The sequence below is a fragment of the Nomascus leucogenys genome, chromosome 3, assembly GCF_006542625.1.
Source record: "Nomascus leucogenys isolate Asia chromosome 3, Asia_NLE_v1, whole genome shotgun sequence".
In the NCBI taxonomy this organism is placed as follows: Eukaryota; Metazoa; Chordata; class Mammalia; order Primates; family Hylobatidae; genus Nomascus; species Nomascus leucogenys.
In genome coordinates, this window is record NC_044383.1 from 12,727,233 (window position 1) to 12,754,328 (window position 27,096).

Here is a 27,096-nt window from a genome sequence, read left to right on the forward strand (position 1 = left end):
TGGCTTCCATGAACTTGCTGACCTTTAATTGGTCTGCAACTGCCCTTTCAAATCATCTGAAAAATAATGGAGCCTATTAATTAGCCACCTTCCTAAAAGCAACATGTCAGGGGAAAGACACTGTGAGGATGAGTGGAGCAAGGTGGGGCTTCCCAGGGCCAGTTCAGAGGACATGGGATAGCACCATGGTCTAAAGCCCAGGTCCTGGACTCCAACAGACACACATTTGAGTCCTGGCTCTGTTACTTATCAGCTTCAAGGGAATAAGTAACTTGCCAAGGCTACACAGAAAGTAAATTCCTGGCCAGGCATGGTGGCTCATGCCTGTAATCCCAGCACTTTGGGAGGCCGAGGTGGGTGGATCACTTCAGATCAGGAGTTTGAAACCAGCCTGGCCAAAATGGTGAAACCCCGTCTCTACTAAAAATACAAAAAAATTAGCCAGGCATGGTGGTGGACACCTGTAATCCCAGCTACTCTGGAGGCTGAGGCAGGATAATTGCTTGAACTTGGGAGGCAGAGGTTGAAGTGAGCTAAGATTGCGCCACTGCACTCCAGCCTGGGCAATAAAGCGAGACTCTGTCTCAAAAAAAAAAAAAAAAAAAAAAAGGAAATTCTTATTGCATAGGGTCATGAGGATTAAACGGCGACAAGCACATGAGCCTGGTCTCTGGCACATCCCATCATATTTGCTGTTATGGTTATTACTGCAATGCTTACATGGGCACAGCTCTGGGGAAACTTAGCCATGGTTTGATATGAGTGACATCAATAGACAAGTTAGTGATATCAACCGGTTGTCACCAACTCGACCATCTCTTGCTACATTTCCACTTCATTTTGTGCTGTGTCAGTCACTTGAGCACAAAGAATTGGAGAAACTGGAATTTATTGAAGGCTTGTGAGCCATTCCAAGTTTTTCAGAAAACTCGAGATTGCCAATGTTCATAAACAAAGCATTCTGCTCTGCTGCCCAAAGTTTGAAGAGCTTCACTTCTTAGTGAAAGTAGCCAGTCTGTGATTTACCTGCATGGGACTTGCCTGCTGATCTCTGCAGGCATAAGCATCTTTGTTTGCCCAGGCAGCATCTACTGCTTGCCATCTGAAGGTGGGACTGGAACTTTGGGTCCTTCACAGTTGGATCAACTCTAGATTTGGGGGCTTCAACTCTCTAGAGACAGTCTCCTGGTGAGGGGAAGCTATTTTCCATCTACAGTGAGGGGTGAATATAACAGAGAAGTAAGTTCCTTCTCTACTGCACAGATATCAAGGGTGAATCATGAGAGGAGGATGCAGAGAGCTGGGGACATTTGAGCAGCAGGGTGCCTCAGCTGGCAACTCAGCAGTTCCTTAGTAGCCCAATCCTTCGTGGAACCCTTGCCAGTGTTTCCGTAGTGCCCTACAGAGTGTCATTCGTCAAGGCAGAGGCTGTAGAATTGCTCCTCCCTGCTACAGGGGCTCCCTGAAACTTCCGCCATCTCTCTGCAGCCCTGTGGATGGCAATTGCCAATGGCATTTCTCTCAGCCACCATCTCTTAGGATTCAGACAATTGGACAACTCAGCCTTAGCCTGTAAAGGTCACCTCTGGGACTAGAGGGGCTGCAGCTCACAGCCTGTGGTTCCTGCTGGGGTCAGGGGGCAGCTCATGTGCCCTGTGGCTCCTCCAGGGCATGTGATAGCTGCCTAGGCCACTTCAGTGTCACCAACCCACCTGTGCCTGCCCCTCCTTCCTGCTCTGCCGTTTTCAGTCCCTTTCCCTGAGGCTGGTAAGGGAATTTGATTTCAGGGCCTCATGTCTCTCATCAGGACACGTGGGAGCAGTGCATTCAAAGGGATTGAGAAAAGGCCAACTTTGTGTCATTTTTTTCTGGCAGTACACTTGGGTGTGCCAGAGATCACACCAGGACAAAAGCAAGAGGTAGGCAGGCTCAGAGCCAGAGTGGAACAGTGGGAGAGGCAGTCGGAGGGATGTTTTCAACTGCAAGGAGTAGAGTACCCAAAAGCAGACTAAAAGCAGTTTAAGCAATAAGGGCTATTTTTCCTTCCAAATAATAAGTTCAGAAGCAGTTGATTATTGGGGTTGGTTCAGTAACTCAGTTATGCCTGGATACCAGGTTGTTGCCTCTGCTATTTTCTGAGTTTTCCAAAAGTCCAAAAGCGAGACGGGGTGGAACTCTAGCCCGTATCTCTCCAGGAGGAAAATCTTTCCAGGAGGAAAATCTTTCCAAGAAAATCCCCCAAGGTATTTCCACTGATGTCTCTGAATAAAACTAGGTGCTGTGGCTGCCAGTGGCTCAAGAGCAACCGGAAAGTGAGCTTCTAACCTTTTGAGCTTCTGTTTGTCATTGATCCAGTTTCCACCAGCAGGGGAGTATAGGCGGGGACAGCTGCTGGAGAAGCAACAAGCAGTGATGGCGACAGATGCTATCATTTATGAAGATCTGAGTGCTAGCACTGCATTTTTACTGTAGAATTTTACAAATACATATTTTGTTTTTCCTATCCCCACAATAAGACAATATGTATTAAATTATGCTGCATAGTCTCGCATGTGCATCTATAAAAATCCAGTCTCAAAAGTGGGTTATTGGCCGGGTGCAGTGGCTCACACCTGTAATCCCAGCACTTTGGGAGGCTGAGGCAGGTGGATCACTTGAGGTCAGGGGTTCATGACCAGCCTGGCCAACATGGTGAAACCCCATCTCTACTAAAAATACAAAAATTAGTCGGGCGTGGTGGTGCGCACCTGTAATCCCAGCTACTCGGGAGGCTGAGGCAGAAAAATTGCTTCAACCTGGGAGGTGGAGGTTGCAGTGAGCCAAGATTGTACCACTGTACTCCAGCCTGGGTGACAAAGTGAGACTCATCAAAAAATAAAAATTAAAAAAGTGGGTTATTTATGCATATAAGAAATAGCTTCATTTTCAAGAAGCAAAAAGGCAACAGCATAAATAGCTGGTGGTAGAATAGACATGCCTTTATCCCTTTATGGAACTGGAGGATTAGGACCTGGGATCTGCTATTAATTTAATGCTTTAGCAAATTAGTAATCATAATGATGAGAAACTGTAGCCTTTCTTCCCAGTTCCTTTCATCAATAGGCAAGGAGGGCACAGTGAGATGGAGATGTATTGCTATCACATGTACCAAGAAACTTTGAAAGGAAAGGTGGATAGGTATAAAATATTTCCAACATTTTATAAACTATACCACAGAATTAAAGATAACTCAGGTTATCCAAGGAAGGAGAAAGGAACCTACCACATGCCCATGCTACCAATGAAGTGGCTGAAACTCAGAGGTGCTAAGTACTTAGCATCGAACCTAGAAAGTTAGTCTGTCTGGCACCAAATATTGGATTTTTATCACTGTGTCACCCAGCAAAAATCCAACATTTTAAATACTCATATAGATTTTTCTTAAAATTCTTCCTTTCCAATATGTAGTGAGTACTCTATTTTATTTAAATTATACTTTAAAATTAGACCCAGTAGCGTTTGCATTCATGAATTTCTTTTAATTTTATATTTTGCATATGAGATGTAGCTTGATTTTAAAGAGCATGCGAATTTCAAAGGCACTGCTGTGAATATCCACCACATTCTTGTCTACATAATGGCTTATCGGGCTGGGCAGTCAACTCAGGCAATGGTAGCTACCCTGGGACAGGTGAGCACTCAGGTTATGTATGCAGCGAATGGCGGTGAGGCTTATGCACCACAAAAGGGATGGACTCAAAGGGCACTAACTCATCTGAGACTCACCAGTTTTCATTGGGTAAACCAGGTGTAAATGTGATGTATAACACCCATCCTCTCGTGGCCAAAGTCACAGTGTCATAGCCCTTGTATTAGTCAAAGATTTCCGAAATGCAAAATGTCTATCATTCTTGTATTATTTGCTCTTGTATTAGTGAAAAATTTCCGAGACGCAAAACGTCTGTCATTCTTGCATTTATTATTTCTGAGGAAAGATGCATATAATTGTTAACAAAAGATGTGTTTTTCCTACGGAAAAATAAGCTACTGTGAAACTGAAAGATTTTTGAATGGGGTGACATCTATTGCATGTAAGTGAAATTTTCACACAATAGAGTTGTTATAAGAAAGTTCCTTACGTAGCATCTATTTGAATCCCCTTGCTCTGAAGATAAAGAAACTGAAGTAGTGAAAGGTGAAATAACCTAAGAACATACATAAAGCTACCTGTTACATTGTGCTTAATATTGTTATAACACGATTGTTATTTTTAAGGTATTATAGCATTATTGTAGAGAATTTTCAACACGTGGGAAAAATAAGCCCTCCTCGAATTCCTCCACTCTTATTTTGGAATATTTTTCTTTCAATTTTTTTTTCTACTTTAGTGTCAGATTTTCTAAGACTCCCATCCCATTTCCTGTGATATATTCTTCTTCAGATACCAAGCTCATTAAATGAAAGGATATTTGAAATAGCTACTAAAAAGTTCTACGAATGAAATAATTTTGACTGGAAAAATGTTGGTTTTCTAAGGTTCTCTATCCATGTGGTGTAGATAGTCTTTTGGACATGCTTTACCCACTGTTAATTGAACATAGCTGGGTATTAGCACATCACCAGAGCTTTAAAACCAAAACTCCAGTAGATCACTTATTTTATGGCTGTTTCCACACTGGACCTCACTAAACTGACCAGATATTTGGTCAACATGTAGACTCAATCCAGGCCACTGAGTCAGGAGGCTGTACTCATGATTAGAATCTGCATTGTTCTTTCTGGAGCATATCTGCATCCATTCTGTTCTTTATTCCCCTTATTGACATTCTAGAAAGGGACTGTTGTGACCCTTTTCCAGGTAACAGAGCTGACACTCAGGGAACAGGAGTTTAACCATTGTAAATATCTTGAAACCACACCTTCTGACTTCAAGGCATGAGCTTTACAATGTGACTGCCTCTACATCGGACCTGAAATTCATATTATTGGAATCCTTTAACCAGAGATGAGGCAAAGGAGCACTAGGAAGTTTCCTGAATTAAATATGAGGCTAGACTCGATTATCTCTAATGTGACTTCATCCTTTGAAAGCCTGTAATTCTACATTGTTGCCCCTTCACATCTGTCCTGGTGCTTTGATGGTAGATGGGCACAGAGTGGCCAAGAAACAAAATATCCTGCCCATAAAGCTAAGACCCAGTGGGCCAGTTTCAGAAGAGTATCACATTTCAAGAACTGCAACCCATGAGGGGGATTTAATTTTATTTAGGTCTTTCTCAAAAATTCATGGGGATCCAAGAGCAAAATCTATACCAAATCTTTATAACTTCTCTTGTTCTGTTATCTGCCACCCCCAATTAGTCGAGATTTCTCACTCCTATGCCATGAGTGTACTCTGTCATCCAGATGGTCTTGTCCCTGCCACCTTAGTGTCTTGTTTTCCTATCATGACCCATTTGACCAGTTTCATCCTCCTGCTCCCCCATGAAGCTGCCTGGGAAATACATTCTTCTCTCCCATCTCTTTTCTCATCAGGCTTTGCATAAGCTTTTGCCCTTTCAGCCCTCAGAAATAAGGAAAAGAGGGGGAAGTATAGAAAAAGCAAAGCTGGCAATTCTGAGATTGTTATATGCAGGCAGTGGATAAAGTCTGAATTCTTTACACATTAAAAATATTGTGTCTTCTCATACAGAGGAAGTTAATGTCCCAAAGTTGTGTGTCATGCCTGAAGTGTCTGGGGTCCCTGAGTGCCTGTGGTGCCCAAGAGCTATGAATCTGCTATCATCCACACAGAGGGTACCTTCTGCATGGGCTATCTCTGCAGCGATGCTGCAAGTGGAAGGTAATGGGGGAGAGAAATCCATCTGGATGAAATGGAAGCTGCTTTGTACCCTTAGGCTGGCATATGCAGCCCAACTTATGGTTAGCACTGGTGAGATTTTGATATGTGGAAGGACAACCCATGTGCAGGGCAGCTGCATCTGTACCCACAGGGTGGAGGATGCAATCTAACTTCTCAGCTACTGTAGCCATGTGAATGGGCTCTGAAAATTTTCATTAACTGATGCATTAAGATAATGGAAAAATAATGATGCACACAGGACAATTGCTTTCATTATAATGTAGGAATTAAATCAGAACATCTTTTCTCCCACTCCCCTCCGTGTAGTTCAGAAAAGACTCTTACGGGTTTTAAGCTCTCTCTCAGGTGGAAGAATATTTAAATAAATTATATAACTTTAGTTCATTATCTCCTGATGCTTAGAGCTTTATATTTGTGATGAGATGGGTTTGTTTTCTGTTTTTTCTGCCTTTCCCCCTACCTCCATCACTCCGGGCAGACCTCCTGGGAATGTTTGGCAAGGTTAATAAAAAGATGGAAAAAAATCTTTGGTAGGGTTGCATAAAAGCATATCAGAGTTAAAGCTGGCAAATTTAGCTAGAGGAGGGGCTGTTTGTCCTCTTAAAGCTCAAGTCTGAAAAATCCAAAGGAAGTAAGGCTTTCTTCAGCTCAGTGCCTACCACTTCCTCTCCAGAACTGAGCCTAGAGTGATGCTCAGAACCTGAAGATGCCACACACACTTCTGGGATGCAGCCAGGAGCCCTAGGGTGAAAAATAGAGCTCAAATAATCATGATTGTGAGGTCAGGGAAGAAGACTGGAAAGAAAGGGAATGCCCACGTGTGTGTCCAGGTTGGAGTCTCTATGGAAGGATCAGGAAACTAGAACACGTTTGCATTATCCTTTGGACTCTATAATGTAAGGCCTCTTTTCATATGATGCACCATACCTAGTGCCCCAAATGGCATTACAATATAATGCATTTACAAGTGCTCAGTTGCAGAAGCCTGTACTACATCAAAATGTTAAACTAGAAGTACAATTGTTTCCCTTAAAAGGGTCAGGGGGATGGGCGCAGTGGCTCACGCCTGTAAACTCAGCACTTTGGGAGGTTGAGGCGGGTGGATCATGTGGTCAGGAGTTCAAGACCAGCCTGGCCAACATGGTGAAACCCCGTCTCTACTAAAAATACAAAAATTAGCTGGGCATGGTGGTGCATGCCTGTAGTCCCAGCTACTAGGGAGGCTGAGGCCAGAGAATTGCTTGAATCTGGGAGGCAGAGGTTGCAGTGAGCTGAGATAGTGCCACTGCACTCCAGCCTGGGTGACAGAGCGAGATTCTATCTCAAAAAAAAAAAAAAAAGAGGCAGTTGGATTAATATTTTAGAAGTCAGTGTTGGTGGTGGTCACATCACCTGTGACACACACACCTGTGATGGGGAGGCAACTGCGAGTGCTCTCAAATGGCTGTGCCACTCTGACACCTATGAATGAGAGAAGGACAGGAGAGGGGTTGGGCAGGAGTCTCAGGCTGCACTGCAGTTCCAAGCAAGTTTCAGGAAGACCAAGAGGGAGACCTCGAGCCAAAGTCTTGCATAAGAGGGGTCTTGCGTCTTGGAGGAATGGCTGTCACCAAAAAAATGCAGTCCTAAGGGAGGCCTGGCAGTTTCCCCACCTACAGGTAAATCTGAAGAAATTTGCACCGAAGAATGACAGTTTCACCTCTACCTCCCCCATTAGAGATTCAGGCAGAACTAACTTTGGTGGTTGGACTCTACACTGCTGTGCTTAGAATAAACTCAGCAGTTTTGCTAATTTTCTTTCTTTGGTGAACATTGAAAAAGATGATCCCAACTGAGTTGCTTCCTTTCTTCTTTCTGATAATAGGCTTGAACAGTGGGAAGGAAAAGGCTGCAGATGCCTGAGTGGAGAACTAATTGAAAGTAGCCACTGAAACTAATGGTACTAATGGGGATGGAATACAAAACTCAGAATTCTTAGGAGTTTTGCCAAACTTTTGAAACGAGTAGTGCACACCTGCTGCATCTGCTTTTTTCCACCCACCCACTTCCCCGCTCCTTGTAGTCTGTCTTTGATCTCTGTCCCTCTGCTGAAATTAGTCCCTGGGAGGTCACTGAAGCCATCCTGCACACTGTGTTCACCAGCCTTTCCTTGTCCATCCTGGGTCTCCACCTCCCTGCCAGGTGCCACTGCAGATGGTCACCTCCCTCCCTTCCACTGCTGTCTCCATGGATGTGATTTTGTTTGTTTGCTACTCTTCATAGCTCGTTTCTGTCTCCACTCACTTCTGATCTTCCTCTTATTCCCAAATAGATTCTGCACGCTCTGCCCTCAGCCTTGAGTGCTTAACAAGTAGTAGCTATTATGATTATTCTTTAAAATTCAAAAGCTTAGATTTTCTTAAAACCAGTCCTAGTACATCCTAGTACGAGGGATAAGTACCTGGCCACACCTGATTGGGGCTGTGAGTAGGTACAGCCCCTTTAGAGCATGACATCTCCATTTTGCCATGGATCCTACCGCCTACTTTACTCACTTGTGTGGCTGCCTGGTCCGTCGAGCCATGGAATTTCTAACCATAGCTTTATAATAATTTTCTATTTGTTTCTCTCTCTCTCTCTCTCTGTCTCTCTCTATCTCTCTCATGCCTCATCTCCCCTTGATACCCATAAACATCCTTCTCTGACCTGAGCACATCTTTCTGCGGGAAAGAAGGTAGGGGCTAGCAGCTCCTCTCTGCAGATTCCTTCCAATTCTGTGCCTTTGTCCTAAAGGCATCATCAGCAGTCTCTTCCATTTTGATTAGGGGTGTCAGAGGCATTCACACCAGAGTGACTATCTTGAGTGAGGGCTAGGAAAATGAGGCTGGGACTTGCTGGGCTGCCTTGCCAGAAACTGAGGTATTTCTAGCCTCTAGATGTTTATGGTTAAGGGAATATATTGATAAATTTTGCTAAACAGACCCAGACTTGGAAGTGTCCTGATATCCCAATATCTTGAGAACAAAGGCATTTCTAGTTCTGCCTTAAATATTGATTCTTGCAAAATATGGTAATTAAGAAAATTAGTCCCTTATCACAAACCCTTATAACAGAGCACATCTCCCCATGATTTATTTTTATTTTTATTATTTTTATTTTTTTTGAGACTAAGTCTCGCTCTCTCACCCAGGCTGGAGTGCAGTGGCGCCATCTCGGCTCACTGCAGCCTCTGCCTCCTGGGTTCAAGCAATTCTCCTGCCTCAGCCTCCCGAATAGCTGGGACTATAGATGTGTACCACCATGCCCTGGCTAATTTTTTGTATTTTTAGTAGAGACAAGGTTTCACCATGATGGCCAGGATGGTCTTGATCTCCTGACCTCGTGATCCACCCACCCGGCCTCCCAAAGTGCTGGGATTACAGGCGTGAGCCACTGTGCCCGGCCTAATCTTTTTAATCCTGTATATAAACAAGCATTGTACCTAGGGTGGACACATTCCCCCTCTTACTTTCGGGAACACTCTGCTTTGTCTGTCGAGTAGCTGTCCTTTCACTACTTTACTTTCTTAACAAACTTGCTTTCGCTTTGCACTCTGGACTCTCCCTAAATTCTTATGCAAGATCCAAGAACCCTCTCTTGGGGTCTGGATTGGGACCCCTTTCCTGTAACAGGGGCAGACTTTCCTTTTTTTCTCTTCTGATGTTTTGTAGCTCAATGTTAGAATTGCTGCCCCAGCTGTGAAGGACATTGAGCATTAAATAATGCAGGGACTCCCATCCCTCACACACAAAGATGAAAAGAAGTATCAAGAAAGAAGAGAAGGAAGAGATTCTGGAGCTAATGCAGGAGATCACATTCAAATGAGAGTTTACGATTCAGTGCACAGATTCTGGATTGAAGAACCCAGGCTCCTGCTAAAGCTGTAATTCCTCCTCGAACTTCCAGAGAGCCAGTCTCTGGGAGCCAATGCCAGACACAGAAAGCATCATGCAATGAGGGAACGCAGGGCTTCTGCGTATTGTATAGGTTTTGCACTCTTAGGTGGATGGTTCATTTGCATTTAGGTGCGTTCAGCTCCAAACTCTCTGGGATGATTGAAAGAGCTAGCTGATGTGCTGCTGAATTCGGTTTGCCAGTATTTTATTGAGGATTTTCACACTGATGTTCATCACGGATATTGGTCTAAAATTCTCTATTTTTGTTGTGTCTCTGCCAGGCCTTGGTATCAGGATGATGCTGGCCTCATAAAATGAGTTAGGGAGGATTCCCTCTTTCTATTGATTGGAATAGTTTCAGAAGGAATGGTATCAGCTCCTTTTTGTATCTCTGGTAGAATTCAGCTGTGAATATGTAAATGATGAGTTAAATGGGTGCAGCAAACCAACATGGCACATGTACACATTTGTAACAAACCTGCACGTTGTGCACATGTACCTTAGAACTTAAAGTATAGTTAAAAAAAGATTAAAAAAAAAAAGGAAGGAAAAAAAGAAAGCTAGCTGAGTCAGACTAGAGTTTTCATTCTAGTCCTACCACTTCCTAGTTTTGTGATCTTGGGATATCCTTCAACTTTTCCAACTCATTATTTCTTTAGTGACAAGTGGGGATAATCCCACCTCCCAGGGCTTTTAGGAGTGTAATTTGATATGATAATAGGAAGATCTAGCACAGTACTACAAACATAGTGTTACTGGCAGCAAATCCGTACGAGTCTGCAGCAACCTCAGTTCTTCCCTCTTCAGAAGAAAGAATTCAACTGAAGGGGCATGAGGCAGAGTGAGAGAATGAGCCAAGTTTTAGAGCAGGAGTGAAAGTGTATTAAAAAGCTTTACAGCAGGAATGAAAGGGAGGAAAATACACTTGGAAGAGGGGCCAAGCAGCCAACTCGAGAGATCAAGTGCCCAGTTTGACCTTTGACTCAGGTTTTTATAATATTGGCATACTTCTTGGAGCTTGCCTCTCTTCTCCCCTGATTTTTCCCTTGATGTGGGATATCTGCATGCACAGTTGCCTGCTAGCACTTGGGAGGGGCTGCTACAACCGTTTACTGGAGCTGTATGATGCTCACTTGAGGAATTCCTCCCTCACCAGTCGAATGCTCTGAGAAGGTCATATACCAGTTAAACTCTGCCATTTTGCCTCTTAGTATATACGCTTGAGCCCACTCACCCAACTCCTGAGATCTTATTGGGAAACTGCTGATCACCAGTTTCAGGTTTTTTCTGTCTGTTGGGAGACTGCCTTTCCCTAGTGCTGGCTGCGACCGATTATTATTTTAGAGAAACAGTTTAACAACTACCTGACCATATTGCCTGATGGCTACCTGACATTCCTGATACAGTGGGAGGGAACCCTATCACGCCCTTTTCATGCATAACTAGCTACCTACTATAACAATAGGAGGCAAACAACAGCCAGGATCATCCTGTACAGCTGCATATGTTGTGCACTGTGCAATGCCAAGGGTGTCATTTACATAGTCTCTCCATAATCATATGCAGCACCCCACCTGCAAATGTCGGTTCCCTTCATCTCCTTTCCCCTAATGAGAGTAGCTTAAAGATAAAGTGGAAAGATTAGAGAGAACAGCAAGAGGCACTTGGTAACTACACAACTGACACAGATGTATTAACATAATGTGACCATCTTCTGCTTCCTCTACTTGACAAAAGAGGACCCCTCAGCATGTAATGAACACTTATGTACTAGGCACACTAGGCCCACAATAGGCATTTCTGTCTCATTTCCATAGAGTACAGTTCTTTATAGCCTGTGGTCCTGTTTGTCTTCACTCCTGAGTGAAAGTAAAAAGCTGTTTCCATCCAAGAGCATATTACTGGCTTCAAGAAACCTCTTCTTTCTTAAACTCTTAGCTCGTGCCTTTTCCCCATATCTCACACCAAGCCCCACATCAGTGTAAAATCAAACTAAAATCTGGTCTGTGAAAGCCTCTGTACTCTCATGCTTGAGTTCTTATGGAGGAACTGTAACCTAACATAGTAGGCAGGCAAACCGAAAACTAATGCAGGAGTATGCTTCTGTAAGCTAGCAGAGTCTCAGCCAATCCCAGCAGCCATGCTTGAGCCACTCACAGGCAGCCAACTGTTCAAACCATGTGCAAAGGAGGCTAACGCAGAGCCATAACCAATCCAGCTATTTCTGGACCTCACTTTTGTTTTCTGCACACTACTTTTTTTTTCCTCTGTCCATAAATTTGCTCTGACCATGTGGCAAGTGCTAGAATCTCTCTGAATCTGCTGTGATTCTGATGGCTGCCTGATTCATGAATCTTTTTCTTTTTCTTGCTCAATTAAACTCTGTTATATTTATTTAAAGTTTTTCTTTTAACACTGTGTATCTGGTCCATCAGTCCTCAGGGGACAGTCCTTTGGTATTTAGTGATGAGAGTTTTGGGGGTCATGAGGGTAGCCCCAGCTATGGAATCTCAGCATCAGGGCGGCCTTCAGAACTCAGCACTGCCTCACCTATCTACCCCTCTCATGAGCCTCACCCTCTGCACTTTGCTCACATTTCCCCCTAAAGCTTTCCTTGTGGCAGGAGATGCTTGACGTCAAGACCTTCCTTCTGAACATCAGTCAGATGTGTGAAAACTGAAAATAGATAATATATTTTAGAAGAAGACTTCTGATCTCTGAGAGACAAATTATGAAAATTCTAACTAGCCCTATCTTTAAGGCATAGAAAAATTATGTTGTCAATATATTGCCTTCTGTTTTGTACATGTTCTTCAAAATCAAAGACTGTTAACGTGCTATTGCTTTTCATCTTTGCCTCAATTGTATGCATTTATAAGGCCAGTAATTCTTACCATTAATATCAGACCTTCAGTTTTCATTTTTACTGATTTTTATATAACAATTTTAAAATGCAATAAACTGCATAAGTACACACTGATGTTGAAAGACAGCACCTGAATCCAACTGGTAGCTGGCAGGTAGTGCCACCATCCAATTACCCAAAATATTTCCTAGCCAGCTGATGTACAAGAGTCCCAACTGGGGTTTGAATGTCAAATATCTAAAGGATAAGGGCTGAGCACACTGATAACTAAATATCAAACTGGAAAAATGACAGGGTCAACTGCTGTCTCGAACTCCAAGCCCATTAGATGGGGTGAGCCGCAGACACTAAGGGCCTTGTAGGAGGAAAGCAAGTAACTGCTTTGGTCTATTCCATGCATCTATCTTCTCTGGGTTGACACTGCAGAAATCTATAAGGCTGAGGTCCTGCGGTCAAGGTAGGACCAGTACTCTGGGCCTGGCCCCGCTGGGTTTTGTCATCCACTTCTAGACAACTCTGCAGGGCAAGGCTGTTTTCTTCCAGATACCAATACTGGAGGGCTCTAGACCTCGAGAAATGTGTAATTAAGAAGCTCATCCTACCTCTCCTAATCATCCTACCCTTCCTTGCTGCTCTCACCCCCAAAGATTCCTGCTGAGGGGTTAGAAGGTCACTCAGAAGACAATGGAGAGCCACTGACAGGGTTTAAGGCAGGGAACCACAAGCCTAGATTTGCATTTTGAAAAGATAATTCAGGTAACATCATACATCTACACGGTCCTTGGGAGGAAATGCTAGAGCTGAGAATGGATTCCATATTAGATCAGAACGATGTTTCCTCTCATCCTGCCAAGAACTGAACTTTGTCTCTCCATGCATCAAACTCTTAGATAGGATGCCCCAATGGTGGGCACACACAGCGTATTTGCTGTTGTTGAGTTAGATGCTTAGACGATTGAATAGGTAACATCATTTTCTCTTTTTACCAACTCGTTTTCATTGATGTTACCTTGCACTCTATTCCTCCCCAACACATGTAGCTCTGTCCACCTTAATTTTCCCCAAGGTGTCCTGACCAAGTGGGAACAAAAGGGATCAACAGTAGCGCTCGAATTATTTCCTCTCACAAAAGTCTGCACCTGCAGTCACTTTCAGTCTCTCTTGGGTGAGAGAGAGTAGAAGGCAGTAGGAGTGGAGTGGGAAGAACTCTGAACATGAAGTCCAAATACCTGAGTTTTCCCCTGTTCTGCCCCATTCTTTTCATGTGACCTGGGGTCATGCCTCCATTTGCTTACCTGTAAAGGAGGACCAGGTCACCTTGCACATCCTGTAGCACGGAGTCTATGATTCTGCAGTTGGTTCACTGTGCTACTTGGAGGAATATCTCAGGAACAAGAATGATAATCGTTGCTTTCATGCTGAGCTGGCTTCTTCTGAATTGATTTAACTTGGTTATTCAAATGAGTTTCAGCTGCCTCTGCAAGAAAACAAGCATCTTCCCGAAATGTGTTGGCCCTTCTCCAGAAGTTATGCAAATGGCAGAGATGCTGGTTTATTAGAAGCGAAGAAAGAGGCTCTCTTCCCTGAGCAGCCTTCAATGGTGGGAATCCCCCATGTCTCTGCTAGCTGGGCATTCTATTACTGTAAAGGAGCCCATGAATGCTGAGAACTCGGTCACAGGGTTCGAACCCAGGTAAAAATACTCACTCTGGCACATCAGGGGTGACCTGGGGTAGGGCGGGAAGCTTTGCCCTCACTGAGCTCTAGCAAGGAAGGGTGGGGCCCAAACCATGGCTCTGCTTAGCCTCTTACCTGGTAATTTATCAAGAAGCAGATGATGCAATATTATATAGCTATTAAAAATAATAAGGAGATGTGCATCTATTTATATAGAAAAATCTTCACAATATGCCAGTAAATAAAAAGTGAACTGTAAAAACAGAACATACAATAAAATCCCATTTTGATTATACACTGTCTATATAAGATATATAAAATAGCTAATATTTATTGAAGACTTACCAAATACCAGCCATTGATTTAAGACTTTACACATACTATCTCATTTGATCATCCCAAAATGCTGTAGAGAAGGTATAATTTAAGATCCCAATTATACAGATAAGAAAATGGAATCAAACGAAGTTCAAGTGAATTTTCAAGATCAGAGTCAATAAGCGATAAAACTAGGCTATAAATCCAGTCACTCTGACTCTGGCCCCTAGGCTTTTAGCTATCTGGCTGTACTATACAGGCCTCTGGAAAGTTTAGAGCAAAGTATTGATATTGGTTATTTCTTGAAATGGGTCATTTTCTTCTTTTAGCTTATCTGTAATACAAATATTATGAAGATAATATGCATATATTTATGCAGTAGATATTTTACATTGGGGAAAAAACAATCTCAATTAGAAAAACAATTAAAATTAGAACACAATCGGAAAAAGGACTTCTGTAAATCTTTATTTCTGTCTATTGAGTTCTTGAATGTATTTCACAGGCCAGTTTGCAGTACTATTTGTCTGCCTGTAATCTTTTTAAATACTCCAAGGTCTAATTGTCTAGTTTCTTAATGAAACTGATTCCCTTTGAGGTTCCCTAACAAGCTTAATAATGCCTTTCAAAAAGAGCTGAGTAACCAGTTAAATGGAATTACATAGGCATGACTATTTGCTGCTTAAGTCAACTGTGATATTCTCAGACTTCATAATTGGTTTTGCATTTGCTAACTCTGGGGCAAATGAACATCTCATACTTCCTAGTTTGTCTGTATAAAAGAAAATCATTTAAAACTTTACTTTCTTATATGTATTTCATGGTGAGATGTTGGAAAAACATACATTTTCAAATGCTGAACACACTTCTATAAAAGGTCATGCTGACCATTGGAAAATTAGCTGGTATATATAACTTCATCATTTTAGCAGTTCAATTAATCTCAGTTTCACAGCATAGAGTGGGGTGGAGAGGCGGAAAATCAATATGATGTCTAGGGCACAGTCTCTGAATTGGAAGCAGCATGGACTTCCTCCAGATCAGAGGTAGATGCCTAGTGAATGCATCAGTGCTATGACTCCCTAGAACGTTATCATTTGGGGAGTTTCTGTTCAGCCCTCCAGATCTCGAAGGCCATTAACCAACAGCTGTTTGCCTGTGTTCAGGCCTATGGCTTAGATCTAAGGGTAACAGCATCATCCTTGGGCATGTACAGTCAAAGACGGAGAGTTTTTATTCCTTGGTGGTTCTTTAGAGTTTATTGCCAGTGATACAGAACTCTTATATATCCTTAAATATGATGTTGTAACATGAAAACATGAGATTCTCAGTATTAATGCTCTCTGGCACAGCAATTGCCTTATTAATGCTGGTGGAGATCTGGTTTCCCCAAGGGAGAAGATGGCCCAATAATGATATAGTCATCCCCAATATTCATGGGGGATTGGTTTCAGGACACCTCACCACCAGACACCAAAATCCATGGATGCTCAAGTCTCTGATACAAAGTGGCATAGTATTTGGATAGAATCTACACACTTCCTTCTGTATACTTTAAATCATCTCTAGATTACTTACAATACCTAAATACCATGTAAATAGTTGTTATACTGGGTTTTCTTATTTGTATTTTTGTTGTATTGCTACTTTTATTTTTTTCTAATATTTTTGACTAGTAGTTGGTTGAATCCACATGTGCAGGACCCAGGGATATGGGTGTGGGCTATAGTTACAATCATAGCTTCATTGTAGCAGGCATCACAGCCCACCTCACATTAGCCATTAGCTGGATGTACGTGTGGGCCACAGCTTTGATAACAGTCACAGAGCAATAGTAATGAATTCCTGCTGTGGCCACATACTCATAAGCTCTTGACATGCACTATTTCACTAAATCCATCCCTATCATCCTAGGAGGCAGATCCTCTTATCCCCTTTTACCCATGAGGAAATGGAGGCTTTGAGAGGCAAAGTCACTTGCTCAGTGTTACAAAAGCTGCTGTAGAGGGGCAGTGCTGAGGCTTATAGCCATGCCTGCCTAACCCCAAACCCCTGTGGGTTGAATCTCTGTGCCATGTTATCTCAATACAGCACAATTTTCAATGTGGAAGATACACAGATAGGGAGTCCTGCATCCTGGCTGATGAGGGGGTGGGGGAAGGAGGCCTCAAGCAGAGCAGCAAACCAGGGAAGTATATTTCTAGTGTATTGCACACCACCCCCATCACCCAGTACAGTGCTGGGGAGAAGCCACGTGCAGACTGTCGCCCTTGACTTTGAAAGGCCCAGCTGCCATCTGTAGAAGAGGAACTCTAAGCAAAATGACAACTGTCTTTCCAATTCTACCACAGATGCCATTTCACTCTTGCAAAAAACTGTGTTTATTTTCAGAGATACCTTTGAAACTTCAAATAGACGATGGCCCTTGCTCAGTCAACCTGCAGCTGCCTCCTCATCTCCTAATGGTGAATTCCAAAAGCAGCAGACAACCCCAGATCTGGTTAGAGGAGAATGAGACCAGTGGGGGAGCTCAGCCAGGCTGAAAGGATAAAGTGATTGGAACTAAAAGGGCTAAAGACAGGCCAGGGGGAGGAGGGACTCCAGAGAGAAGGGAGAAGCTAGGGAACATTAGGATGAACCCCAAACCTGCTGATGCCCCTTCTATGCTCAAATCCTCTCTCCTCAAACACAAGCTTCCAGTAGCACAGCTAGTCCCCAGCTCTACCAGCGCTGGGCCCTGCCCCTTCAAGGCCAGACTGTACAAGGCCCAGGATTCAGGCCGAATTAGCTCTGACTCTGATAGTGCCCCATCCCTCATGTACCTTGACCATAAGTTGCTCTGGCACCCACCATTAGATCTGATTATCCAAGACTGTGGATTCAATTCCTCTTGATGCCCCCTTGCTGCAATTCATTTGATGTGACTCTCCAGACATTTTATTCTAACTTGCTATGAGCTAGGCTTTGTGCTGCATCCTGCAAAGGATCAAAGTAGTTGAATCTTGGCTCTGCTACTGGAGAGCCCTGAGCAAGTTCCCTAACAACTCCCCTCCTTTTGTGCAAAATGAGTGTCCTGTACCCACCCTGCTGGGCTCTTGGGATGTCATCATCATCAAATATATTAAGGCACCAAGCTCAGCTTGGAGGTAGCTGGGACTTTGCTAGGTGGTACGAGATGGAGGCAATTGGCCCCAGTTAAAGGCTCACCTGCAACCAAGGCACAGCTGCAGGAATGTGGGGTGTATGTCTGGAGAACATGCAACAGCATGCAGTAGTGTGTGGGCAGAGGTTGGAGGAAATGTGAGAAAATAGGATAAAAAGGTAAGTGTGGGCAATGGCTCCACCATGGTGCCCTGGTGACTTGCACCTATCCAGACAAGCTACCTCTTGAATGGCTTGGCACAATGCCTGTGCTCCTCCAAGGACATGAGGCTTGTAGGAGCTGCTGTGAAGCCATCTCCCACTCATCTCCCTCTCTCCTCGGAGGATTGTCATGAATCAGTTTCTCAAGGTCTCCAGGGTGCTGACAAGGTTTGGCGCTTTCTGCCCTGCTTCCCCCACTCCAAAAGTAGAGCTGCAGAACTCGAAACTGTTCAGCCAAAATCTGCAAGTGTCCCAGCTCATGGTGTAGTCATCTGATCCCTTCCATTTCAGTGTTGCTCAGTTTGGTGTTTGGGAAAGATCATGGGGAACTGGCCCCCCTTTTCACTGTCTATATAAAAATAGTAACGGTCTAAATCTAAGTGGTTCACTGTCTATTACCAGCTGAATTAGCCAGGCTTTGGCCTTGGCTTTGTTTTGTCTCATGTGCATGAGCTTGGCAACAAGTAGACGTCAAATTGTAGAGGTGGAATATTAGGGTGAGAACGTATTTCGGAGGTTTTTGAGCTATATCATCCTTTTGGATTTCTGACCTTTTGCCTTCTATTTTCACAGCTAACCCTAGGATGACTGGCCTCTGACACTTGAGCCATCCTATCATCTGTCGTGGGTTGACCCATCCAACCCCTCAATGAGCTGACCTTGAGGACCACTGACAGAGGAGCAGTCAACAGAAATTAATTGTTAAATACCCAGAAAATCGCAAATGGTATTTAATATGCAGTTCATCAAAAGCAAAAGTTCCTTAAATTTTCATCTAGAAAAGTTATTTATAAGGGATAAATGTATAAATATGTTGTATGCAAATATTATATTCAAGGGCAAGACCATGAAAACAGTTTAAGAATCCAACAACAGGGAATTGGATAAAGACATCAGAGTGCACTTGTCAAAATACAGCTATCAAGAATGATGATGTTGAACAATAGTTTAGCAATATAATTGTCTAGAACCACAGGGAGTCTGAGATTTTACCCAACTTGTAAGTTAACAACTCTGCCATAGCTTCATGAAAGAAGACACAAGACCCCTGGGTCAGGAACAAAGGTCTCTAATACCGCAATATCAGGAGCCAGAATTTCAGGACCTTTATTCCTGACAGTTTCTCAAGTCCTAATTACCACAGAGTTACAGGAAAAGGCCAGGTAACACTAGCACTGCCATCAGTGGCTGTATTACAGAACAGGAACTCCAAGCTTAGGAAACCCAAATCTTTTATAGTTAACAATTAAACACATCTGCCATTGTTCCGAAGGGAGACGCTTCAGAACACACCTGTTTACTATATAAATATCTGTGAAAAGATAGACAGGAAAATAGGTGGAGAATGCCTCTGCTCACAAGATGTGCAGAAACGTGAGAGGCTCACGGAGAACTGTTTCCCTACAATGACAAAACGCTGACAATACATTGTTATGTAAAATAAAGCAGGCATTTTTCACCTCATTTCCATGAAATATAGGAGTGTTTATATAGATATTCAGAAAAGTATGAAAGGACATTCATCCAGATATCAATAGAAGAGTTTATTATTTTTGCTAGTTGTAAGTTCAAACTTTTCTAGTAAAAATAGATTACTTGTGAAATTAGTTTTAATTTTTTTTTTGAGATGGAGTCTTGCTCTGTTGCCCAGGCTCGAGTGCAGTGGCATGATCTCAGCTCACTGCAACATCCGCCTCCTGGGTTCAAGCAATTCTCTTGCCTCAGCCTCCTGAGTAGCTGGGATTACAGGTGCATGCTACCACGCCCGGCTAATTTTTGTTTTAGTAGAGACAGGATTTCACTATGTTGGTCAGGCTGGTCTCGAACTCCCGACCTCGTCATCTGCCTACCTTGGCCTCCCAAAGTGCTAGAATTACAGGTGTGAGCCACTGCACCCCTCCTAAATGTCAATTTAATAACTGAGGGAGCCCTGAAAATACCCTGCTGACTTCTGCATGGGTGTGTAAAATAGAATCTGCTCAAGTCTTAGAGGAGATAAGTACATGCTTACCATTCTTAGGAGAGACCTGCCTTTTGACATGGAAGCTGTGGCATTGTTGACAAGAGCACACCCCCTTAAACCATGCAAACCACGTTCACATCAGAGCTGCCTACGAATGATTATTTTCCATGATGCTATGCTCCCTCCTGCCTGCCTCAGTGGCAAGTGTGACTCAGCAAGTGTATCCAGGGCACCCTCACTCTTACTTATTTTTGCCAAATGCAGTGGAAGTGTATAGACTCTTTTTCATATTTATGTTGGCTGCAGAGCATAAATCTGAATAGGTTCTCCAAAGTAAGCTTTTTTTGCATGCATTTGCTCCCAATGATGATAAGTATTATGAATTGCTTTATAGTAATAATTATGCTTTTCCATATTTTTTACGGTTAGTCTGTGCTATAAACTTGTTTGGTTTAATGATTTGGGTTCTCTCTCTCTTCTCCTCTCTCTCTCTCTCTCACACACACACACACACACACACACTATACAACACACAGTTTATTGTCTTTAAACAGGGATAGTGATTACCTATAGATTGTGATTAGGATCAGATAAACTATAAGTAAAGCCCTGTGGTATAATGTGTGGGACAAAACTAACACAATTTCAAATTTTCTGCAACAAGTAAACAACATTTTATAATTGACAAAACTAAAAACGAACTTTAAACTTAAAAATTCATATTACACAATTGACAATTCAATTAACTTTCCAATATTAATGTCTCTGCGTATATATGTGTACACAGACATATGCAACTTATTTAACTTAAAAGTATATTTTCTAATAGCTATTTAAGAGCCGTCAAACTTTCCAAAAAAAGAGATAGCTTTTAAAAATAAGTGTTTCAACTTGTGATAGTTACTTGCATAAATTGGTAATTTAACCAGCTAATTATTAAATCCATTATAGACAGGATGAAGCAGCGTTAGGAGAGGGTATTTATCAGTTGCCAGGGGCTGTCTCATAGCTTAGTTGAAATTCTTTTGGTTGCAAATATCACAAACCCACTTCAAATTAGTTTAAGCTCAGGCAGTAGCTCCGAAAGTCAAAGAAAAAGCCAAATAACCCAGTGATCAGGAAAAACGAAGAATGAAGTAGGAACCTCTAGGGCCCAAGGCTGTGGATTTTTCTTCTAGAGACTTGACATCCACATTACTCAGCAATATTTTCCCATTTGCTTTTTCTCTTGACTTTAATTCTAGAGAGAGAGGAATTGAGTGGTCCAGCTTGGGTCAGGTGTCCACATGTCCACACCTGTTGTAAGCCCCTATGGCTATGGCTGTACAGAAGTATGGCTGCTGGGGCCCATGCCCATGCGTGTGCATGTGTTGTGTATATGCATTTCTGTGTGTGGCAGGGAGTGCAAAAGTGGAGGGGGTGACACTCAGGGATCTGTGGCAGGACTGGCATCCCTAAAGTTCTTCTCCACACGTTTTCGCTTCAGAGGGATATCAATTTCCATTCCTTACATTTTTATAACATTGTTAGATCACTTCCTCACTCTGGATTTTGGTGTTCTCACCAGAAGTTCATAGGCAATACCTAAATGCCCTTTGAGCTTCCGCAGTGCACATCAATACTTCATCCAGCAACTTGGAGAGTCCATCTCAGTAGAAAATTCAGCTGGTTTCACTGGGAAACACCCACTGCCCTTAGTAATGGAGCTGCCAAGAATGAATCATGCTCAGATTTGTCCTTTTAGCAGAATAATGCTGCTCTCTGACACCAACTGAATAGGCTTTTATCTTTTGGGGAAGAAAATTTTCTTCCTCCATGCAGCTTCATTAATATTTGTGAACTGAGCCGCCATGCTTGCCTGCATGCCTGTGCCAGGCCCTCTTCCTGCATCCCACTCCCCTTAATTCACTAATCATCTGCACACAAGGGGCTGGAGGAAGACGGAACTTAGCCCTGGCTGGGGGCAGGGACCTGGTTGTGAACCCTTGGCCTAATGGAGACTTGGTCAAGCAGTATCAACTGTCTGTCAGGACTTTTATTTCCTGATCTGTAAACTGGGATCAGAATCCCCATTTTTTTTTTTTTTTTTTTCCCCGTGACGGAGTCTTGCTCTGTCGCCCAGGCTGGAGCGCAGTGGCACGATCTCGGCTCACTGCAAGTTCTGCCACCCAGGTTCACGCCATTCTCCTGCCTCAGCCTCCCGAGTAGCTGGGACTACAGGTGTCAGCCACCACACCTGGCTAATTTCTTTTTGTATTGTCAGTAGAGACGGGGTTTCACCGTGTTAGCCAGGATGGTCTTGATCTCCTGACCTTGTGATCTGCCTGTCTCGGCCTCCCAAAGTGCTGGGATTACAGGCGTGAGCCACTGTGCCCGGCCCAGAATCCCCATTTTATCCAAAGAGCTGAAAGAACTGAAAGAAGGCAGTGGGGATAATAAGTGTGAATGTAGTTTGGATGCTGTAAAGTTCTATGTAAATGTTAAGTATATTCTCCATTAAAAAAATCCACCAACCTCATTCTCTTGGGTGTGTTAAATCACATGCATCCATGTTTCCAGTCAACCAGAGACCCTACTTTTTCCAAACCATGTGGCAGAGGAATAAAATCTGTAATTACTTTGAGCTACTTCTTTCATTTTAGAAACTGAAATCATCAGAGAAAATAAATATTCTGTGATATTCACACATACTTTTATGAGAGTAATCAGGAGACTCTTTGGCAAAGTTACATATAAAATATCCCCAGGAGATTCATTTTCTACTAAACCATTCAATAAAAATGAAAAACACTCCTCCCAACTCTACTCCCACCTAATCCCCTCAAGACCCCAAATCCTTGTAGTTGTATCAAGGTTACTTATATTTTGTTGCAAATACAATTATTACCTTGTTATCTAGGCCATTAAGATGTAGTTTTATGCACATAGGGTCACCACACATGATTCTGCATTATTCATAAGAGGTAAATAATTTGTTATCCTGCAAAAATAGCCCTGTATCTATAAAATATCCTTCCCATCCTGAAGATAATTTATGCCTCCTGACCCTCAAAGAAAATGAGAATTTCTGGCCACGGGCTTGGGGTGCATCCATTAGTAGCTCACCCATGTGTTCACAACTGCATCATCTAACAGCACATCCGACTGACCACACAAATTTGCTTAGTAAGCCATGTTGGCCAGCAGCTGAAATTCAAAGACAGGATTATCAATAGCATCAACAGGTACAGAGGGGTCAAGGAAAAGAATTATAAAGGTCATTTGTTCAGACAGAAGGTGGCCACTGGTGACTTTGGAGAGGTCACTCTAACGATGGCAGAATGAAGAAGTCAGAATGCAAAGACGTAAGGCAGGTTTTGATGCTGAGAAAATAGGAACATAGATAGTTATTTGCTTGACAAGTAAACTAGCAATGAAAGGAAGTGGAGGGATAGAACCATGCCTCAAAAGAGGCAATTCATTTATTTTCTTAGTTGCATAGCCAAAACATGTTCATGTTTGAAGGCCAAGGGGAAGGAGCTAATGAAATCTACTGGTTATAAGCTGTGCAACCTTTGTCAAGTTACTTGATTTCTTTAAACCTTAAAAGGATCTCTTGTAAAGCAGGGGTAATAATACTATATATTTCATTGGAATATTGTGACCTTTAAGTGAGGTAATTTATCAAATACTTAGCTTCACATAGTGCTAAGTACCCACTAAGTGATCAATAGATAAAATACTGATTTACAAAGAGAAATAGGAGGAGGAAAAGTAAGAAAGAGGCATCCAAGGCAGCAACGGAGAGAAGAAGAGAAGGAGATGGCAATGAAGGAGCTAGAAAGGAACCCCTGCAGCTGGTTGGTTGCAGGATGGTTGAATGTGCAGAGAAAAAATTTCCATCATAAAGAGGAGGATAAGATAAAGCTTCTGGTGGACATTTCCAAATTTCTCAACAAACGACACAGTTTTGTTGAGACAATAGCAGGAAGGCGGTGGTTAGAAGACAGGGAAAAGAGCCCAGGATTGCCATTGTGAAATACATGTTAAGACTTCACAGAGGTGAACACGGAGATTATAGGGTAGCCACAAGAGCCCATTTGAAATAAAAAGAGAAGTCCAGGGCCAGGCACCCAGGGGCAGAACAGCAGGTTAGGACAGAGGAGAAACTCAAGGGAGAGAAGACAACTGAGAAGAGGTGAGGGCAGGCTGTCTTCCTTTTGTGTGTTTTTCCTTCCCTTTCTTTCCTTCTCTCTGATTTCCTTTCCTTTTCTCCTTCTCTCTTTTCCTTTCTTATTTCTTCTTTAAGAAGTAATAAATAGTAGAAAGAGTGGCTAATCATTCCTTCTTCAGTGTTTTCCACCTTCTCATGAGACTCAAAGAATTAAGTCTGTTCTGTAGGCTCTTGTAAAACGTATTGAGTTCGTCTGAAGAAGGAGCTGTATAGATGAAAATAATAGCACTAATAAATGCTGAAAGTCTCACAGTATTAACATGATTATATGCAGCCTGAAAATGGATCTCAAAGCCAGAGAAGCTTAGGCATCAGAAAGAAAAATGTAAATGTAATTGGAAATCTATTCCAGCCTTGTATCTGCATACACTATTTACTCTGTTTTGGGGCCTTCTTTGTGATTAAGCTATTAAAATGCAATCACTCTCCCTTTTTAGGCCAGCCAAAACAATGTAATATTTTTTCAAGCAAAGTATAACTATAAAAAGTTAAAATACAGAACATGATATTACATATCATCTAAAATATCTTTGAATAAATTTACCAGTTTATTGAAGCAGTTTTTAGTGAGAGCCGACTATGTGACAGGCATCGTGCATTTAATGGGGCTATAGGCCTCATGGTTCCCATAATCATCAACACTCACAATCTTTAGAAGAAATTTCAATTCTGGACAACATGGAAAATCAACATAAGCCATTGTCTCTCTTCCTGAAATCCAACTTAGGAGATTTTAGGGAAAGAAACAGAAGACATGTGGATGGATCCCAGCACTTAACACCAAAACTATGAAAAACCCATGGGAAGATGAAAGGTAGTTGAATTCCTGTGTGATAGGAAGATGATAGCCTATATCAGGAGAAGCCCAGGGCCACAGATGGGAGACGTGCTTGGAAGTGCTGGCTGAGTGTACATTTTGTCTCTCTTACCCTGACCTCAGTGGGCTATTGATCTCCTATTGCTTCAGTGGCAAAGCACTTCGCCAAATCAGAATGTATCAGAGCAGTTAGCCAACATTGGGGCAGAGCTGGAGACCCTTTGGAGTGAGAACAAGTGTGGGGAAGCTGGCCAGCCCCTGAAAATTTCCTCCTTACCTCTCCAACCCCAAAGCAGAGAGGAGCAGTTAGAAGAGAGAAGTTCCCAGGGCTCTCTGAGGGTGAGGTCTCAGGAGGTACAGGGTAGGGAGAGGTAGGAGAAAGCAAACTGCAAGTGGTTGATTCCTGATAGAAACATTAGAGGCTGTGCAGCTTAAAGCATACTCCCCACCCCTAAACTCACAGTCTAAGATTTTGATTCTCCTTCAGGTATACATTACTCTCCATGTCAACTGAAATTCCCAAGGAACATGCAAGGTTTGGGGGTGGGGAAGGGGTTGTTTAATAAGACTTCTCTGGAGCACACACACCCTGAAAAGCAGTAAACCAAGAAATATCTACTAGAGACACTTAAAATAAGCCTAGTAAATATCTTTTAAAAGGGAAGGAGTGATATTTGAACATGAAGTAAGAACAAGTAGCTACAGATAAGAAACAATGGGAGATCCTGGGCATGAAAAATATAAGTATAGAAATGAAAAACTCAGTAGATGAGTTGAAAAACTGAATGGATACTTTCAAAGACTAAACTAGTAACCTGGAATTTCAAGTTGAGGAATTCTCCCAGAGAGTACCAGGAAGGGTTAATGAGATGAAAAGAATAAAATTAACATTGAGAGACATGGAAGACAGAAAAGTATCAGCATTGATTCAATGCATGTTCCAGGAAGAAATAAAACAGTAATGCTTTATGCAAGAAGACAGTGAAATAATATTTTTTCAATGCTGAACATGTACATTTTTGAACCTAGAACTTTGTAACCAGTTAAGTTTTTATTTAAATATGATTGTGAGATAAAGATATTTTCAGGTTCACAGGGCCTAAAAATTGTTTCCTACTTCAAGAACATCTTTGAAAGAAATACTCTAGCAAAGAGGAGAGATTAATTCAGGAGAGAAAAATGAGGTATAGGAAGTATGGGTGAGTAGGTAAGTTTTATTTTTGCTTAGACATGCAATGACCTCCTATACTTCCTTCTTACAAAAACCAAAGCATAGCTATGACAATACAAAGTAAACACTCTCGATGAGTATAAATTTAGTTATTATAAAAATTATAAATTAATGTTACAACTTAATGGGGATTTTATAAGGAGAAACCACTAAATGAATAGAAATAAGAAGTTAACTGTTCAAGAACACATGATTTATTCAGTGGGAGACAAGAAAGAGGGAAAAGGAACTGCTTAAGTGCTGCTGGATTTTAAAAAGTGAGATTTAAAAATATGTTGCTCCCAGGAGATATAAAATACAGAAAAATTGAAAATATAGGCTGTACAGATATTAACAACAAACTTGTATAACAATGTTCACATTAGACAAAACTGAATTAAAAGGGGAAAACATCACATGAGTTAAAGAGGAAAGTTATACATTGTGAAAGGAGCTAGGAGAGATTATAATTGTGAATCAAAATGTACCTTAAAATATGCAACTGAATAATGCAACAGAGAACATGTATAGATCAGCAACTAGAGCTGGAGATTATAAGACAACATTTTTAATAAGTGACAGATCATACAGAAAATATAAACAAAGATAAATTTGAATTAATATGATAAATAATCTGGACTGTGTATAAAAAGCTATATTCTTAGCATTCTTGGAAAAATAACAAATAGTATCATGTAATAAACACAAAAGAAACCTTAATAAGTTCCAAAGAATCAAAAACCAATATTATATGTTCTTATAATGCAACAAAATTAGAAATGAATAACTCATATAACTAAAAAATTTGTCTTATGTTGAGGGGAGGGGTGAGATAAGCATTCATTGGTTAAGGAAGAAATCATCAGGCAAATTGCATTCACTTAAAGATGAGTGATAATGAAGGTGCCACATT

The 27,096-nt window shown here is 42.0% G+C and overlaps 1 long non-coding RNA gene across 1 annotated transcript in view; it reads left to right on the forward strand.

The window, feature by feature from the left end:
• The window catches only part of LOC105739530, a 94,974-nt gene extending 75,530 nt beyond the window's left edge, over positions 1–19,444 (forward strand). The window contains exons 2-3 of the long non-coding RNA XR_001115464.2: positions 5,672–5,821; positions 18,554–19,444. This is a non-coding gene — a long non-coding RNA (uncharacterized LOC105739530). The remainder of the gene's footprint in view (positions 1–5,671; positions 5,822–18,553) is intronic.
• Positions 19,445–27,096: the final 7,652 nt, after the last annotated feature.